This window comes from Procambarus clarkii, chromosome 12, assembly GCF_040958095.1.
Source record: "Procambarus clarkii isolate CNS0578487 chromosome 12, FALCON_Pclarkii_2.0, whole genome shotgun sequence".
Taxonomy (NCBI): domain Eukaryota; kingdom Metazoa; phylum Arthropoda; class Malacostraca; order Decapoda; family Cambaridae; genus Procambarus; species Procambarus clarkii.
In genome coordinates, this window is record NC_091161.1 from 4,833,974 (window position 1) to 4,852,534 (window position 18,561).

Here is an 18,561-nt window from a genome sequence, read left to right on the forward strand (position 1 = left end):
TGCAGAAAAAACTTTCCAAGGATAGTTATACACCTGCAACAGATTTAGAAACAGCAATTGAATTTAATACCTTCTTTTCATCATTTGGTGCTAACCTTAACAGAAAAATCCCACAGACCCCCACACATGTTACTACATACCTTACAGGCAGCAATCCAAACTCTCTTCTTCTTTTACCAGTCAACCCAATAAATGTTATGTCTATCATGCACTTACTAAAAACCAAAGCTGGGAACATTAATGAAATACCATTTATGGTATAAAAGAAGGTCTCCTTGCCCTTGTACCACCTATAGCTCTGCTATTCAACAAATCTCTAGTGTAATACTTTCCCCTGATATCCTTAAAAAAGCACGAGTAACGCCAGTTCATAAATGCCATACGGCATAAACAATTACAGACCAATATTAAATCTACCTATATTATTAAAAATATTTGAAAAAAAAAAATATTTATAAACAGCTCAACTCTTACCATGTAAAATTCAACATACTAAGTCCCTGTCAGTTTGGCTTCCTCTCGTACTTGTGGTCATTCTCGAACCCATTGATGATGTGACGACTTATATTGAATTTTGTAACTAGCTCATCAAGATTGTAACTTGTTTAGTTATATGAATTGTGGGGTTCAGTCCCTGAGCCCATTATGAGCCTCTGCAACCCTTTCCACTACCGCCCACAAGATGGGTATGGGGTGCATAATAATTGAACTAAAAAAAAAACTATCAAAAAGAGTACCAACAATGAAATTATTAGTCTGCTTGATATAATCTACACAGCCCTTGACAAAAGTGAGTTCCCAAGTGGACTCTTCATTGACCTGAGAAAGACCTTTGATACTGTTAACTATAACTACCTCTTACTAAAACTTCACCATTATGGAACCCGAGGCCTTGCCCTGAACTATATCCGATCCTATCAAAGTGACAGAAACCAATATGTAGCCATCTACTTCGCTTTATTGGTAAAAAAAATGCTCTTTCATCCTTCTGAAAAATTCCTAACTAATCATTAAAGTCTCCATGTACTTAAATAAGTATCTACCTCAGTATCTTAGTAAAATCTTACTCATATGTATAATCTTACCTTATCTTTAAATTTAATTGTAATTTGATTTATATTAGTCATTTATCGGAATTAATTTTTTTAGTTCATTTTTGTTTTCTTAAGTTCATACTAATTATAGTATCATAACTAAGCTACTTAAAGTTAATTATCATTAAGATTATTTTACTTTATGATTAGTATTCTTATTATTATTCTCATTATACATTATTCTTGTCAATTTTTTTATTTGATTTATTTTTTACCTAACTTCTGTATCCTTCTTGCCTATCTACAGTGATCTTTATTTTACCTCTAACTATTTCTATTATATGTGTATTTGCATTTATTGTTGTGTTTTTACTATATTTACTTTATATTTACAGCAGATTTAGTATTTAACTGTTCTGTAATTGCTTGTCTTATTGTATCTTGACCCCAATGCATCTACATGCAAGCTGATATTGATCCTGAAATCAATCTTCTGTCACAAATTTACAGTAATCAGCATACTGATCATCACTATTGCAAGTATTACACAGCAAAAAACAAACTCCAAAATAACACTTGCTTATCAGTTTTCAACCAAAATGTCATTTCACTTGGTAAAGATTTTGATGATATAAATACACTACTCACAGCACTAGGTACTAAACTATCATTCATTATTTTAAAAGAAATCCGACTAAGTAAAGACTATACCCAACTTTACAACATAGCTGGTTATAAAGCCATTCATAGCTGTAGGCCAAATAAAAAAGGAGGTAGCACAGCTATATATTACCAAGATACCTTCATCTGCAATAGTGCCATTAATAGAGTGCCATTAATAATACTGCAATAGAGACGACTACTGTGAATATACATTTGCCCAGTTCTCGCATAAATCCCTTAAATCCTCCTCGACTATCAGAGCTATCTATAGATTCCCAATGCTAACATAGCTTCATTCTCAGATAACCTAAGGAATTTTATCATAAAAAACAATCTCAACAAAAATCACATCATTCTAGGAGGAGACTTCAATTTTGACCAATGTCAACAAGATAGCCCCCAAGTCGACTATTTCCTAAACAGTATGAACTCCTGTATGCTAATCCTTACAATTGCCAAGCCCACCCAAACCACTCAAACATAAGCTACAGAGCACCATTTGGTTTCCAAAACTCTTGAGGACGAGACCCGTCGATTATCGTGCAAGTTCGTAAAGGAGAAATGAAGGAAAATGGAGAAAAAATATATAAGGTAAGAAATCGACAGGTTCATAGCATACATGCGACAGTAGTTTGTTTGCACTCACCAATAAGAGAAGTTCTGATCTCCTTCTCCCTCAGGAGAGGTGGGACCAAAGAGCCAGAGCTCAACCCCACAAGCACAACTGGGTGAGTACACCTAGAACAAGAAACTTCATTGGTAACTCAAATAGAGGAGGTTAATTAAGAACTAGAAAAGTATAAAAATCCAGCGTTGAATGTAATGAAACGCCATTTTCTGGGTGAGTCCCAGAGGCTTCCCGGAGCTATCCAGGCTGAATGGATATGTATAACTTTCTGGCATCAGTCAATGCATGGAGTTCTTGCCTACCGGGGACCACGAGCCAGAATCTAGAGAGGCACGAGGAGCAATGGCCTATAGAGACCCCCCTTATGATTGGGAGCATTCTATGTCTGCCATCGACCGGGACAGGCACCCAGAAAGGTAGGCGCCCCAAAACAAACCCCCTATTCTGGTAAACTATTGCGACCGAAGATCGAACAGGTGGACAGAACTCCCCAAACGAAAATTAGCCCTCATGACATCATCATGTCGCCGCGCCGCCGTCTGCGCAACCCCCCCCTCCCCGGGAGGGGGAAGGGGGGAGCCCCAGACCCCACCGTCGGCGACCCAACCATTAGTTCTTAGGCTGGATGTCAAAAACGCAAAAAACACCGCCGACCGGAGGGAGGGAGGGATGCCGGGGAGCCTCCGGGACTCACCCAGAAAATGGCGTTTCATTACATTCAACGCTGGAATTCTGGGGGGAGCCCCGTCGGCTCCCCGGAGCTAACTACCCAAAGATAAGGAAAAAACAGGGACTTACCCGGGCGGCGGTCCGTCCTCACTCCTCAACGCGAAGGCGAGACAACTGGCTGCAACCATCGACCCAAAGCAACGCAGGCCCGACGAGGCCCAGGAACCTTCACCAGGTAGCGAGCGGCCAGGACCCTGTTCGATCTCCAAGAACCCCGGGCCCGAATGTCCACCCAAGACATGTTGCCAAAGACAGCCGCCAAAGCAGCAAATTTACGAACGTCGTGGGCTCGGGGAAAAACCGCAGGCTGGCTACACTTAATAACCCTGCGGACAACCTGAGAGACCCGAGCCCGGGAACAGAGAAGAAGGGAAACTGGATCAACCCAGAGCGCATCCCCGGCAACAGAAGCCGTGGCGCGCAAATAACAGCGTTGAGCCGCAACTGGACACAACACATGATGCACCCCCGGCCTGACCAACCAAGCATCAACAACCCACGGCCCCCTCCGGAATGCAGCCGACTCATTCTTTGCCAGAAAAGAGGAAGACGGCTGCAAACGAACAAAACGACCACCAGGACCGAAAGAGCAGAAACCCCAGCGCTGGAGGAGAGCATGAAGCTCGCCAACCCGACCCCCCCGAGGCTAATGCCAACAGGAAAAGAGCCTTGGAAAAACAATCCCGAACGGAAGGGGCCACCACAAACCGGGGCAGAGAGAGAGAAACGAGAGCACTCGGTCCAAAGACCAAGACGGCTCAGGCGGCGCATGAGCAGGCCGGAGGTGAAACAACGCCCGGGATAACTTGCGAAACGGGGCTGAAGTAACATCAACCCCGAAAGCAAGCTGAAGTGGCTCCGCCAACGCCGCACGATACGAAGCGACAGTATTCGGCATAAGATGACGGTCCTGAAACAGCCAAGAGAGAAAGGACAGAACAACCCTATCAGAGACCGAAGAACACCGACGCAATGATAGGAAAAACCGGAAGGACCGCCAGGAAACCTCATACTGCCGCTGAGACGAAGCACGCAGATGGGAGACCAACAATGAAGCCACCTGCGCACCATACAACGAATGATAAACCTGAGTCAAAAACACCAGACGCGAAGACTCGAGGAGAAGATGGAACCAGCCTCGTACAGGGCCGGACCGATCTGCTGAAAGAGGCGGAGCCGCGGGAAGACCCTCGGGTACGGACACCGAGCAAGCAATGCCTGAAACCAAGGCTGGGCCGGCCACCAAGGGGCCAGAAGGACCACACGACCCTGGTAAGTCTCCAAGCGAGTCAGGACCTGGAGCAACAGCGGAACCGGGGGAAAGAGGTACAGGTAATCCCACCTCGCCCAGTCCAGCCGGAAGGCGTCGACCCCGACGGCTTTCGCAGTCGGGAAAAGGCGCCACATAAACTGGAAGACGCCTCGACCACGCCGACGCGAAGAGATCCACATCCGAAGTCCCAAACATCCGGCACAGCCAACGGAAGGAGTCGGCATCGATCGTCCACTCCAAGGACAGGGGACGGAACCGAGACAGGCCGTCCGCCAGGACGTTGGACACCCCCCGGACATGAACCGCCAGGAGAGCCAAACCCCGAGAACTCAGCAGACGAGTCACCCGAAGCGACCAGCCCCAAAGAGCCAAGGATCGCATCGAACCCCCTTGGCTCAAACAATGAACCACCGGGGTGCAGTCCGAATGGAGCTGGATCGTCGATCCGCGAGCGACTCGAATCCTCCGAAGCGACATCCACACTGCCGCGAACTCCCGCACTGTGCTGTGAGCCCAACGGAAAGACGGAACCCACCGTCCCTGGCCGGCCTGGTGAGCACTGGTCACAAAACCCCAGCCAAGAGATGACGCTTCCATGTACACATCGAGCGAGGGCACAGGGAAGGCGCCAAGGCACCGAACCCCGAAAAACCCGAAGAGGAAACCAGCGACGCAGCAACCGACGCAAAGCCCCCGGAGGTCGAACCCAACGATCGCGAGAGAGGCGGAAGGGCCGGCCCCGAAGGAACCAGAACAGCCGACGAAGCCACACCCGACCCGGCGGGTAGACCATCACGGCAAAGTTCAGGCTCCCGCACAAACTCTCGAGCAACCGCCTTGTGACCCGGGAACCCCTCAGAAACGGGCGAAGGCGGGACCGCAGGCGCAAGAGACCCGCCGGAGGAAGAGACAAGGAAGCAGTCCAAGCGTCCCAAACCAGACCCAGCCAAGACCGAACCTGACAGGGAACCAGATGGGACTTCCTCCAGTTCACCAAGAACCCGAATCTGGCGAGCTGGGAAAGAACCAAATCCCTGGCGAGCAGACACGCGGACCGGCTGGGAGCCCAAACCAGCCAGTCGTCGAGATAGGCCAGCACCCGAACACCTAGCAGACGCAGGCGGGCCACCACGACCCAAGTGAGGCGTGTGAAAACACGTGGCGCCAGATTCAACCCGAAGGGAAGACAACGAAAGCGGTAACCTTGACGCCCCACAACAAAACCGAGCCAGTCCCTGAACTCCGGGATGAACCGGGACGTGCCAATACGCGTCCTTGAGATCCAGGGACACCATCCAAGCGCCCCTCTCCAAGAGAAGACAGACCTGGGACAGCGTAGTCATCCGAAAGGAGGGGCACAACACCCACGGGTTCAGACGGGACAAGTCCAGAATGAACCGGAGGTCTGTGCAGTCCCGTTTCGGAACCGGAAACAGGGGGAAAACCCACCTGAGGGACAACGTCGTTTCGACTACGCCCAAGCGAACCCACTCCGAGATGACCTGACAGAGCGCAGGAGAAGAGGCCTGCCCCGCAAGCCCCGAACCCCTGAGGGAGGAAGAGCCACCCAACGCCACCACAGGCCGCGCGAAACGACCCGAAAAGCCCATGAATCGTGGGACCAGGCGTGGGCAAACCGGGCGAGCCGCCGCCCCCCCCCATCGCCCCATCAATGGGGCGAACCGCGAAAGGGCCGACGCACCTTGCGAGAACCAAGGCGGCGAACAGGACGGAGCCCACTCCGTCCAGCAACAGCCAGAACCGAAGGCTGCCGCCAGCCCCGAATCTGGCACCAAAGGCTTCCCCCGACGAAAAGACCCCCGAGCCCTGGCACGACCCTTCCGGGAAGGCCCCCCACGAGCCCCCTGGAGCAACAACAACTCCAACATAGGCCGACAACTAACCGAGGCTGCCTGCAGATACTGCCCCACCGCAGACTCCACAAACAGCAACGGACAAAAGGGCGAGGATAAACGAAGAGCCAGGGCTCAGGTGGACTCCAAGGAGGAAGCTAGCACCACCTGACGACACGCGAGGCGAGAAGCATAGAACCGCGAAACCGCATCACGCAGGATGGGCGCGAAGAGCTTCAACAAAGCAGACGACGCCCGCACAGCCGAGGGCAGCGCACCAGACCCAGCAGCGGCCCCAAGCGCTCCCACATCCAACTCGAGCCAATCCCGAGGATAGCTCCAGGAGGGAAAAGAAACGCAGAGCCGAAGCAAGCAGGCCACGAGTCCGCAAATCCTCCGCAATCAAGGCAGCCGAGAGGGAAGGAACCTGCACGTGAAGCTGCATGACACCAATATCCCACGGAAGGGCAGGGGCTAACAAACAAGCATTCAGATGCTCAAAAGCGCCCCCCAGGAAAACCTGCAACGCCAAGGAAACTTCTCGCCACTCAAGCGCACGGGACCGACAGAACATGTGCCAAGCCTCCAATGAAAAGAGAGGACAGTCTGCCAACCAGGACGACTCCGGAACCTCATAACGAAACCAGCACGAACCTGGGGAACCGTACATGAAGGAACGAGGATCCATCAGGAAGGCATAATCCGGGTCACGCAAGAGGTAAGCCGCCAAAACCTCAGAGGGAAAAACAGAGGTGGGAAACCTCTGGAAAGACGGAACCGAAGAACCCTCGGGATCACGGAACCTAACTCGGGGAGGGGTGGACACCAAACCCAATTTGTACGCGGAGGGAGCGAAAGAGAACCCCTCTCCTTGTAACACCAAGCCCCGCTCGGAGGGCAAAAAAAAAAACAGGCGGGGTCCAATGGGGCCCAAGGCCCCCAAGCCAACCCCTCCCCAATCCCAGGAACCTCACCCAGAAGGCCCGGGGCCGAGCCGTCTTCCTGAGCCCCCACCCCCAAAGAAAAGGTGGGAGCAGCCGACAAAGCAGGAACAAAGGGGGCCCACTGGCCAGACCCAGAAGCTTCGGCAGAAGGACCAGGCTCGAATGCCTCCGCCACTGCCCCAGAAGGGGACACCCCCGAGACCGCCCGAGTCTCACAACCGACTAAACCCTGCCCCGGCTCCGAAACCCTCAGACATTTAGGAGCCGGCAGCAAGGGGGGGGGGGGGGGGACGGAACGAGCAACAGAAGGGGAAGGACTTGGAGGGGCGGATGGAACCAGAGCTGAAGCGACCCCCACCCCCACGTCCGGGTCCCTATAACCAAAACGGGTCAGTCTCAGGGCATCCGGGGCAGCGACCAACCTAGCGTGTTGCAGCAACCTAAATCGAGCATGCAACGCCTCAGCTGCCCTCACCTGCATATCAGGCGCAGTAGCCTGGGTGAACTGGAGTACATACAGACAACACACGTCGCACGACTCAGGGTCAAAACAATCACCAACCCAACAAGCAGCATGGCGGAGGCAAAACCGGTAAGTGTCCCCCCTGAGACAAGGGGACAGAGCAACCGTCAAACTCGCAGGACCCGAGGGGGGACTCAGGGGTCACATCCATCGGACCACGTAGCCCCCGTGGGGTTTTCCAGGGCCCGTAGCCTTGATAACACGCTAAGGGAAGCCCAGGCAGGGTACTGCGAACCGGCACCCAAAACTACCAACAAACTGCTATAGCTGAACCCCCAGGACATGTACACTCACGGGGCCAAGCGGGGAAGACCACCAAGTAGACAATCTGGAGACAAACCCCAAGAACAGCGATGGGGGACCAAACAGGCAGACCCCCCCCACCAGGCAAAAACAAAAGAAAAACCCCGCAAGAGGACAACGTACCCAGGCGGAACAGAGTCGGCCGCTGTTGTTGGTGAAAACTAGCTGTGCAGTACCCCGCACCTCTGCCAATGACGAAAACTACCCCCTACCCAGAGACAAACAAGGGCAAGACAAAACCCCAGCTGGCCCCAAGGGCGGCCATGTACCGAGCAGTACACGGCACAGCGGAGGTAGACCCCAAGGTTGACCCAGGGAAGGTAGCCCTAAGCCACAAGGGCAGTACTTACAGGGCACCTAGGGAAGATAACCCTAGGCGCATGCAGCCCGAGCACCGTGGAATAATACTCCTGGCCCACACACCACCGGAAGGGACAGCTCACACCACTAGGAACAGAACTGCAACTGCAAACAGGAGCCAGAGGCACGACCGCACCAGATCCCATCAGCCTGAGAACTGATGGTTGGGTCGCCGACGGTGGGGTCTGGGGCTTCCCCCTTCCCCCTCCCGGGGAGGGGGGAGGGTTGTGCAGACGGCGGCGCGGCGACATGATGACATCATGAGGGCTAATTTTCGTTTGGGGAGTTCTGTCCACCTGTTCGGTCTTCGGTCGCAATAGTTTACCAGCATAGGGGTTTGTTTTGGGGCGCCTACCTTTCTGGGTGCCTGTCCCAGTCGATGGCAGACATAGAATGCTCCCAATCATAAGGGGGGTCTCTATAGGCCATTGCTCCTTGTGCCTCTCTAGAGTATTTGCATGTTTTGTTCACCATAACGAACCACTAATTTGCTATTATGAGTCAAAAAGTAACGAGGAGTGACCGCCGTGTACCAGCCAGCCACTCACGCCCTCCCTCAAGTCACCTGACTCACCCACATTTTCCTCCCACAATACTGTTTTTGCTCTTATATACAGACGTTATATATAAGTATTTACATGTTTTGCTCACCATAACTGTACATCTAAGCTTGTATGGTGAGTAAAGGCACAAAGACGTAGGACCTCACACAGTCAGCTGATGGCTGCCGCCCTCAAGGCCAGACGCACTAATATTTCTCCTCCAGCAATACTATTTGTGGTGTTATCACGCTATATTCACACATTATATATAAATATCTACCTGTTTTATTCACCATACTTGTACATGTAAACTGGTATGGTGCCCAAAGACCATCGTGGTAACCTGTAAACAACACCATCGTCTGCACGGTGGCATCATGCAGACAACGCCACCTCCCTCACCAAAATGGCGGCTCCCAACCTACTCTTGCTGTTTATACCCTCTATACACAAATTATATATAAGTATCTACATTTGTATTCACCATAGCGAACCACTAAGCTGGTATAGTGAGTGCAGTCAATAAAAGGTGGCCACACACAGAAGACATCGCCACTACCCTCCCTCCAACAGCATTACTCCTCCCTCCATGGCGCACAGCGCTAAATATCACCACAATCCTGCTATTATCAGAACCCTGGTCAGTTTTATCACAGTCAGGGGTCTTCTGTAATAATATCATCGCTACATAATAGCATAAACAAGTACATTATGGCATTTTTAGGCAATGCTGTGGTCACAAGCTGAACAGCAGTGCTGTGAGCTCATGCTGCGTGCGTTAGGCTTGGTAGCTCACTCAATAGTGAGGCCCTTCACACCCGGGAATTTGGCCCACGATTTTTTTTTTAAATGGTGTCTGTTTACAAGAGCCCTGATGAATGTGTGGTGAACCCCGTGTATCCGCGGGCCGTTTAAATCTTGCGTAGTACTCCAAAGCATCACATGATGCGATGCGCAATTTACTGCAAGTTGGTCAAAGCATCATATGATGCGATGCGCAATTGAAGGGTTAAGCAGGCCACAAGAATGAGGGAAGGGGTTGTACCGTCAGTACTGGATCTCGTATTCACCAGGAAAGAAGAAGAAATATTTAACATCAAGTACCTTCCTCCATTGGAAAAGAGTGATCATGTCCTGTTAGACATTAAATATGCTTTAAGATATCATCTAGAAGAAAATGGGGACATTGAAACAGTTGATAAACTCGATTTCAAGAGAGGACACTATGGGGACCTTCAAAATTTTTTTAATGAGTATAATTGGACAGGATTCCCTTCCTAGGCAGGAAAGTAAATGAGATGTATGCAAAATTTTGCAAAATATACGATGAAGGCACACAAACATTCATACCTAAACGAGATACTATAATCTCAATCTCAACCAATCCTGATTTCTGCGGGGCCAGAAATCAGGATTGGTTCAACAGAAATTGTGAGAGGGCCAGAGACCAAAAGACACAAAAATGGAACCAATATAGGAAGAGGCTAAACCCTCAAACATACCAGCGATACAAAGATGCAAGTAACAACTACAGCAGTAAGGAGAGGGGCAGAAAGAAATTTTGAAAAAGGGATAGCGGACAAATGTAAAACAGAATAAGACCTATTCTATAAATTCATAAACAACAAATTGCAGGTAAAGGATAATATCCAGAGGTTGAAAATGGTTAACAGAGTCACGGAATATTAAAATGAAATATGTGAAACATTAAACGAAAAGTTCCAAAGTGTGTTTGTACAAAATGAAATCTTCAGAGAGCCAGACACAATAAGAATTCCAGAGAAAAACATAGTAGAGCACATAGTGGTGTCTAGAGACGAAGTGGAAAATATGCTAAAGGAGCTAAGTAAGAACAAAGCAGTTGGCCCACATGGAGTTTCACCATGGGTTCTGAATGTGCAGCTGAGCTCAGCATTCCACTTCACCTGATTTTTCAGGCATCCCTGTATACAGGAGTCGTAGCAGACGTGTGAAAAAAAGGCCAACATAGTTCCAATCTACAAAAGTGGCGACAGGGAAGACCCCCTCAATTATAGACCTGTATCGTTGACAAGTGTAATAGTCAAAACAGTGGAAAAATAATTAAGATTAAATGGATAGAACACCTGGAGAAAAACGATATATCAAACCATCGGTATGGTTTTCGATCTGGAAGATCCTGTGTAACAAATTTACTCAAGTTTCTATGATCGAGCAACAGAGATTTTACAGGAAAGAGACGGTTGGGTTGACTGCATCTATTTGGACCTAAAAAAGTCCTTTGACAGTTCCACATAAAAGGTTGTTCTGGAAACTAGCACACATTGGAGGGGTGACAGGTAAGCTGCTAACAAGGATGAAAAACCTTCTGACTGATAGAAAAATGAGGTCAGTAATAAGAGGAAGTGTATCGGACAGGAGAAATATCCTACGCAGTGTACCACAGGGTTCAGTTCTTGCACCGGTAATGTTCATTGTCTACATAAACGATCTACCAGATGGAATACAGAATTATATGAACATGTTTGCTGATGATGCTAAGATAATAGGGAAGATAAAGAAAGGGATCTAGGGTAGTTCTAGATAGAAAACTATCACCTGAGGATCACATTAAAAACATTGGGGGGGGGGGGGGCAATGCTACACTTCCTATCTTCAGAATTGCTTTTAAATACATGGATGGCAAAATATTAAAGAAATTGTCATTAGTTATTAACCCTTAAGCTACTAAGGGGTCCTGAGGAGATTTACACCCCTGTGCGCAAGAAAAAAAATTCTAAAAAATTATTTCGTCTTCTAAAAATGTTGTGTTCCCTGAGTATGGGAAAAAAAATAAATCGTAGGTGACATATTTTGGGCGCAATAGACCGAGGAAGTCTGGCAAAAAGTGGGCGTTGACAGAGCGGTCGTCAGAGCCAGTCAGTGTCACCCGAGCTGACAGGTGGGAGTTGCAACAAAGATATTATCACTTAATTATTTCAATGTCTCCGATTGATTTTTTCTTAATTTTTTGCAGTAATATTATTCAATAGTGAGTATTGTGATATATTTATATAATAAAAGGGATGAATAATTGCTATACTCAAAAGTATGGTGTGCATATTAGTGATTCAATTATGTTCATAAAACAATAAACAAATAGTTTTGCTGTTATTACACTCTATAAACAGGTTATATATAAGTACCTGCATGTTTTGTTCACCATAACGAACCACTAAGTTGGTACTGAGAGTCGAAAAGCAATGAGGAGTGACCGCCACACACCAGCCAGCCACTCGTTGCCACTCCCTCAACAATGCCTCACTTTCCCACTTTCTCCTCCCACTATCCTGTTTTATATTTTATTTACAATATACAGACGTTATATTTAAGTATCTACATGTTTTGTTCACCACAACTGTACAACTAAGCTGATATAGTTAGTTCAGGCACTAAGAGTCGTCGCTATGCACAGTCAGCTGGCGGCTGCCTCCTGCACTCATTCAAGTTCACATGCACTAAAATTTCTCGCTCCAACAATACTGTTTGCAGTGTTATTACACTATATACACATACAGTATTATATATAAGTATCTACATGTTGTATGCACCATAACTGTACACCTAAGCTTGTAGTGTGGCCACTATGCCCAAAGAGCATAGTGGCCACCCTCTACACAGTCAGACAAATCATGCATACGACGTCACCTCCGTCACCTAAATGGCTCCTCCCAACATAATCCTTTTGCTGTTATTACACTAATACACACATTATATATAAGTATCTACATTTGTGTTCACCATAGAGAACCACTGAGCTGGTATGGTGAATGCAGACAATAACAGGTAGCCACGCAGTCAGTAAACAATGCAATCTCCCTCCGTCCCTCAGCATCACTCCTCCCACAGCGCTAATTATTACAACAATCCTGCTATTATCACAATCCTGGTCATTTTTATCACAGTCAGGGGTCATCTGTAATATTATCATCGCTAAATAATAGCAGTTATATATTGATTTTGACATTTTCAGTGATGCTGTGGTTACAAGCTGAACAGCAATACTGTTCACTCATGCTGCGTGCACCAGCCTTGGTTGCTCCTACAGTACTGTGGCTCTCACACCTGAAAATATTGCCCATGATTTAAAAAAAAAATGCATTCTATTTACAAGAGCCCTGAGGAAGCTAATGTGAACCCCGTGTAGCGGCGGGCCATTTGAATCGTGCTTGGCACCATATGGCGTATGTATACACCATACACATTGTGGGACATGTTACTCATAGCGTATATATACGTCATGCGCAGTTTAAAGGTTAAACTAACAAAAGTCGTGAGTTCACGACTTTTGTTAGGCCAAAGCTGGAATATGCATAAATTGCATAGTGCCCATATCTAAAGAAGCACATCAACAAACTGGAAGAGGTGCAAAGACATGCCACTTAGTGGCTCCCAGAACTTAAGGTCAAGAGCTACGAAGAGAGGTTAGAGGCATTAAATATGTCAAAACAAGAAGACAGAAGGAAAAGAGGTGATATGATCACTATGTACAAAATAGTAACAGGAATTGATAAAATTGATAGGGGAAGATTTCCTGCGACCCGGAACTTCAAGAACAAGAGGTCATAGATTTAAACAAACTAAACACAGATGCCGAAGAAATATAAGAAAATTCACTTTCGCAAACAGAGTGGAAGACAGTTGGAACAAGTTACGTGAGAAGATGGTGGAGGCCAAGACTGTCAGTAGTTTCAAAGCGTTATATGACAAAGAGTGCTGGGAAGACCGGATACAACGAGCGTAGCTCTCATCCTGTAACTACACTTAGGTAATTACACCCTCGCTGTTGCGAGGGGTGTAATTACCAAGTTGTAAATTAGGGTGTCTCCCTCCCTTCCCCCCTTAGTAGATTGCCAGCCAGAGAATCTCCATCTAATACATTAAAGCATTCATGAAACAAGTATTTTTATAACTTTTTATATAATAATATTACTAAACAAAACCTGTAACCAAAAATATATATGATTATGTACATTCAGAATTGAAGAAACAAATCTGGCTAACGGGGTTGAGTGTGATAGGCTTATCAGAGTGAGCCCGCCCCTCCCTTACCACAGACACACCTCCCCCACCATCCCTACATCCCATACACACTCCCATACTTGGGAGTTCTATCCCAAGTTCTTTCCCAAGAGGCAGACAAGAGGAGCACCAGCATATTTCAATAATCCTAAGTATTGTAGCACAGGATGATGATAGTGAGTGGTGTCCCAGAGAACATAAAGGTATAGTGCTTTTGAAAAATAGGTGAGATAACAGGAATGTGCCAAGGGAAGTGAAACAGTGGATGAGAAAAAGTTGCCCAAGTGTTTCCAGTGCAGAGAACAACATTCAAGATGGCTGCCGACAAGAGGAAATACAAAACAGAGCTTGATTTTGCTGGATTCAGTGAAGAAAGCATTGAGATAACCAGTCTATACAACAAGTTGGTAAAATTAGATACTATAGTGACCTCTCATGTAGAAATAATTAGTAAATTGAAAGAAAGTAATGACCATTTAAATAGCAAAGTTGTATGTCTTGAGGGTGTAGTGAAAGACTTGCGCAAGGATAAGATTCAATTGGAAACAAATTGCAAAGCCATGGAAGAAGAAAATAGACTCTTAAAAATAGCTTTGGAAGAAGTTAAAGTAAATTTAAACATAAATGACTTCAATAGGTTAGGTAAGGAATTTCAACAGGAGAAACAGCTTTTGTCAGCACAGATGGAGGAAGTTACACAGGGAATAGAACAGTGCAAGAAAGATATGCAACTCACTTATGTACAAGTGGCCAAGGAGAAAGAAAAAATAGAAGAAGCAGTAAAGGAAGTCAAACACTGCAGCAACCAAGATAAAACAAACATTAGGCTAGAAGTGAGGAAAGAATTGGCATCTAACCCGAAGTTGGTGCAAAACACAGTTGATCGGAGTCCCTGATCATTTTTGGCTGCAAAGAAAAGGAGATAACATCTAGGTCAGAAAGAGCTGTAGACGAAGCAAAAGTAGTAGATAAAATTGTTGGCCTCGTGGAAGGTCTTACAACCATAGAGAATGTGTGCGACTACAGGAGAATAGGCAGATATGTAAAAGAGAAAGATCGACCTTTGAGGATCACTCTAAACGGTGCCAAACAGATGGAAGAAGTACTAAGGAATGCTAGAAAAATACAAAGTGATGAGGATGGGAAAGTGTGGTCGTTAAAACGAGATCTTTCAAAAGAAGATAGAGAGAAGCTGAAATTGAACCTCGCCAAGGCAAAACGTTTAAATGAGAGCAGGAATGAAGAAGAAATCAATTCTTTTTTCTACAAAGTGATAGGGGTAGGCAGGCCAGTAAAGTGGTACACAAAGGCAAACCAACAAAATCATTAGAGAAAGGGAGAGTGAAAAATAAGAAGAGGGGGAACAAGTTCCTCAAGATTGCATACACCAACATAGATGGAGTAAGATCAAAGATACTGGAGTTAAGTGATATAATACAGCTGCAGACACCAGACATTGTTGCACTCACGGAGACAAAACTTGAAGATGCTATTTTAAATGAGGTCATATTCCCAAGGGGCTACTCAATTTGGAGACGGGACAGAAAAATCAGGAAAGGTGGTGGAGTTGCTGTGCTGGTGAAAGAACACCTAAAGGTGAAGGAAATAGTGACTGCCAATCCACAAGAAGTTGACATAATAGCACTAGAGATCTGCCATGAGGATGATAAACTAATGATCATAAATGCATATAGTCCACCACTAAGCAGCACATGGTCAAAGGAGGAGCTAGATAGTAAACGAGAAGGTCTTATAACAATAATGAGAGAGATCATAGAGAGAGCAGATAACGATAGTTCACGACTGTTGATAGTCGGCGACTTCAACTTGAAATCCATAGACTGGGAAGCATGTGAAGCTAAAACAGAAGATTTCTGGACCTGTAAATTTGTAGACCTCATCCTGGAAACATTCTTGTATCAACATGTTAAACAAGCTACGAGGATGAGGGAAGGGGACGTTCCCTCCATGCTAGATTTGATATTTACCAGGAAGGAGGAAGAAATATTTGACATTCAGTACCTTCCTCCCTTGGGTAAAAGTGACCATGTCTTTTTGGGAATAAAGTATGCAATGCGTTATAATCTGGAAGAAAATAAGGAGGTTGAAGCAGTTGAAAAACCAGACTTCAGGAGAGGACATTATGGTGACCTTAGAAATTTTTTTAGTGAGTATAATTGGACAGACTTGATGCTAGGCAAGGAAGTGAATGAGATGTATGGCAAGTTTTGTGAAATATATGATAAAGGCACAAAAAATTTTATACCGAAACAGAGAAGCAGAACTAGGAAACAGGATTGGTTCAACAGAAAGTGCGAGAGGGCTAGAGACCAAAAGACACAAAAATGGAATCAATACAGGAAGAGGCCGAACCCCCAAACATACCAGCGATACAAAGATGCGAGAAACAACTACACGGCAGTGAGGAGAGAGGCAGAAAGAAATTTTGAAAGAGGGATTGCGGACAAATGTAAAACAGAACCAGGTCTATTCTATAAATTCATAAACAACAAATTGCAGGTAAAGGATAATATTCAGAGGTTGAAAATGGGAAATAGATTCATGGAAAATGAAAAGGAAATGTGTGAAACGTTAAACGAAAAGTTCCAAAGTGTGTTTGTACAAAATGAAATCTTCAGGGAACCAGATAAAAGAATTCCAGAGAACAACATAGAGCACATAGAGGTATCTAGAGACGAAGTGGAAAAAATGCTCAAGGAGCTAAATAAGTACAAAGCCGTTGGTCCAGATGAAGTTTCACCATGGGTTCTGAGAGAATGTGCACCTGAGCTCAGCATTCCTCTTTAACTGATTTTTCAGGTATCCCTGTTTACAGGAGTTGTAGCTGATGTGTGGAAAAAGGCTAACATAGTTCCAATCTACAAAAGTGGAAGCAGGGAAGATCCCCTTAATTATAGACCGGTATCATTGACAAGTGTAATAGTCAAAATATTGGAAAAAATAATTAAATCTAAATGTGTAGAACACCTGGAGAGAAATTATATATCAGACAGACAGTATGGTTTCGATCTGGAAGATCCTGTGTATCGAATTTACTCAGTTTCTATGATCGAGCAACAGAGATATTACAGGAAAGAGATGGTTGGGTTGACTGCATCTATCCGGACCTAAAAAAGGCTTTCGACAGAGTTCCACATAAGAGGTTGTTCTGGAAACTGGAAAATATTGGAGGAGTGACAGGTACGCTTCTAACATGGATGAAAAATTTTCTGACTGATAGAAAAATGAGGGCTGTGATCAGAGGCAATGTATCGGACTGGAGAAATGTCACAAGTGGAGTACCACAGGGTTCAGTTCTTGCACCAGTGATGTTTATTGTCTACATAAATGATCTACCAGTTGGTATACAGAATTATATGAACATGTTTGCTGATGATGCTAAGATAATAGGAAGGATAAGAAACTTAGATGATTGTCATGCCCTTCAAGATGACCTGGACAAAATAAGTACATGGAGCGCCACTTGGCAAATGGAATTTAATGTTAATAAATGCCATGTTATGGAATGTGGAATAGGAGAACATAGACCCCACACAACCTATATATTATGTGAGAAATCTTTAAAGAATTCTGATAAAGAAAGAGATCTAGGGGTGGTTCTAGATAGAAAACTATCACCTGAAGACCACATAAAGAATATTGTGCGAGGAGCCTATGCCACGCTTTCTAACTTCAGAATTGCTTTTAAATACATGGATGGCGATATACTAAAGAAATTGTTCATGACTTTTGTTAGGCCAAAGCTAGAATATGCAGCTGTTGTGTGGTGCCCATATCTTAAGAAGCACATCAACAAACTGGAAAAGGTGCAAAGACATGCTACTAAGTGGCTCCCAGAACTGAAGGGCAAGAGCTACGAGGAGAGGTTAGAAGCATTAAATATGCCAAAACTAGAAGACAGAAGAAAAAGAGGTGATATGATCACTACATACAAAATAGTTACAGGAATTGATAAAATCGACAGGGAAGACTTCCTGAGACCTGGAATTTCAAGAACAAGAGGTCATAGATTTAAACTAGCTAAACACAGATGCCGAAGAAATATAAGAAAATTCACCTTCGCAAATAGAGTGGTAGACGGTTGGAACAAGTTAAGTGAGAAGGTGGTGGAGGCCAAGACCGTCAGTAGTTTCAAAGCGTTATATGACAAAGAGTGCTGGGAAGACGGGACACCACGAGCGTAGCTCTCATCCTGTAACTACACTTAGGTAATTACTAAAGAAATTGTTCACGACTTTTGTTAGGCCAAAGCTAGAATATGCAGCAGTTGTGTGGTGCCCATATCTTAACACTTTCCTGGATTTTCGACTTGGACTTACGGGCGGTTTCCCTAACCGCTTGTCGGATCACGACGTAAATTTATGAACAGTGTTATATTGGGTATTTACTACTCGATCGACTTGGGGTTTGTATGAATATGTTTGCCATTAAATTTTTGTTTTCTCTAATAGGCACTGTGCCTATTTGAGAAAACGGCAATGTATTGTAACTTAGAGGAGAGACTATTGAATTGGTGTCACAACGAGGGTAATCGCGCACTCCACACACTCTTGTGTTGGCCGCGATCATGATTCTACATTTATATGCATATGTCTGTGTAGAGAATTTTATTCCGCACACTATACAAACAAAAAAAAACGGAGTGAAT

General features: G+C 45.7%; 1 protein-coding gene across 14 annotated transcripts in view; it reads right to left on the minus strand.

Annotated features, from left to right (window-relative positions):
• The window catches only part of LOC123772839 (zinc finger protein 98), a 77,865-nt gene that overhangs the window by 8,291 nt on the left and 51,013 nt on the right, over positions 1-18,561 (minus strand). For 9 of the 14 annotated variants that reach the window (XR_011228167.1, XM_069323198.1, XM_069323202.1 and 6 more), the window contains one exon: positions 2,344-2,435. The exons of the other annotated variants lie outside the window; for them this stretch is intronic. The gene's annotated coding sequence lies outside the window, so the exon portion shown is untranslated. The remainder of the gene's footprint in view (positions 1-2,343; positions 2,436-18,561) is intronic. 14 annotated transcript variants of the gene reach the window in all.